Genomic DNA, 1,205 nt, shown 5'->3' on the forward strand with positions numbered 1-1,205 from the left:
GGAGAGGAAGAGGAAAGAGAGGAGGGGGAGGAAGGAGAGGAAAAAAAGGGGGAACTGAGGGAGAAAAGAAAGCTGTGGGAGAGAGAGAGAGAGAGAGAGAGAGAGAGAGAGAGAGAGAGAGAGAGAGAGAGAGAATAAGGAAAGGGGTCTGAAACATTAATGACAAGGTTGTGGTTCCACTAATGAGATCTAAGCTGTGTGTGTGTGTGTGTGTGTGTGTGTGTGTGTGTGTGTGTGTGTGTGTGTGTGTTTTCCTTTTCCTGTTTCTAGGGCCAGTATACATTCGAAATACTTAATGAGACTTCCCAGCACATTATCTTTAACGATTTAGCCTGCATATTACATTTCACTACCCTCTTGTATGACACTAATGCCAACCCTGTCGATATTAAAGCATTATATAGTTATGGAAAAATAAGTCGCTAAGGAAGAGGTTTTAGGAAGCCTTGCCACTGCAGATCTCATCCATTTCATTTAATACTGATAATATTTACGAAGATGAGGATGAGGATGATGATGATGACAGTGATGATAACAACGGTGCTCATGATAGTAATAATTTTCATTCATTCATTGCCAGACGCCATGTATCCCAGACGGGGTGGCCAAGCGCTTAGAGTTAATTGTTTTACAGGGAGGGGCACTAATCCTCCACCAACCCCACTTGACACGTAGGGATGCCAACAGCATCTGGTGTTCCCAGGCGGTCACCCATCCAAGTACTAACCAGACCCAACGTTGCTTAACTTCGCTGATCGGACGGGAAGCGGTGTACTCAACGTGGTATGGCCGTTATAATAATAATAATAATAATAATAATAGTGATGATAATGATACTCCTAAATAAACTTCCTCTTCCTACTCCTCCTGGTCTTCCTCTTCCTCTTTTTCCTCCTTCTAGTCTTCCTCTTCCTTTTTTTCTTCCTCCTCCTCCTCCTCCTCCTTCCCCACCACGCAAAGAAGCTCCTAATTTTACGCTAGTCTCTCTCTCTCTCTCTCTCTCTCTCTCTCTCTCTCTCTCTCTCGTCATCACCCATGCCTTCAAAACTCCGCAGTGTCTCTGGGGGAAGATTTTGTCCGCGCTTTACGGGGTTAGTTACAGGACGCCATTTTCTTTTGGGGGGCGGGAGGGGGGGTAGGTAAATTTTCAATGGAGGTAAATGTGGAATTTAGAGTTTGGATATTTTGAGTGGTGAATGAGGATA

General features: G+C 44.4%; 1 non-coding gene across 1 annotated transcript; it reads right to left on the reverse strand.

The window, feature by feature from the left end:
- Positions 1 to 678: 678 nt before the first annotated feature.
- Positions 679 to 797, reverse strand: LOC145412300 (5S ribosomal RNA). Its single transcript, XR_013899560.1, has one exon. It is a non-coding gene; the product is annotated as a 5S ribosomal RNA (ribosomal RNA).
- Positions 798 to 1,205: the final 408 nt, after the last annotated feature.

This window comes from Coenobita brevimanus, chromosome 92 (genome assembly GCF_032717465.1).
Source record: "Coenobita brevimanus isolate Jiangsu-jjx chromosome 92, ASM3271746v2, whole genome shotgun sequence".
Taxonomy (NCBI): domain Eukaryota; kingdom Metazoa; phylum Arthropoda; class Malacostraca; order Decapoda; family Coenobitidae; genus Coenobita; species Coenobita brevimanus.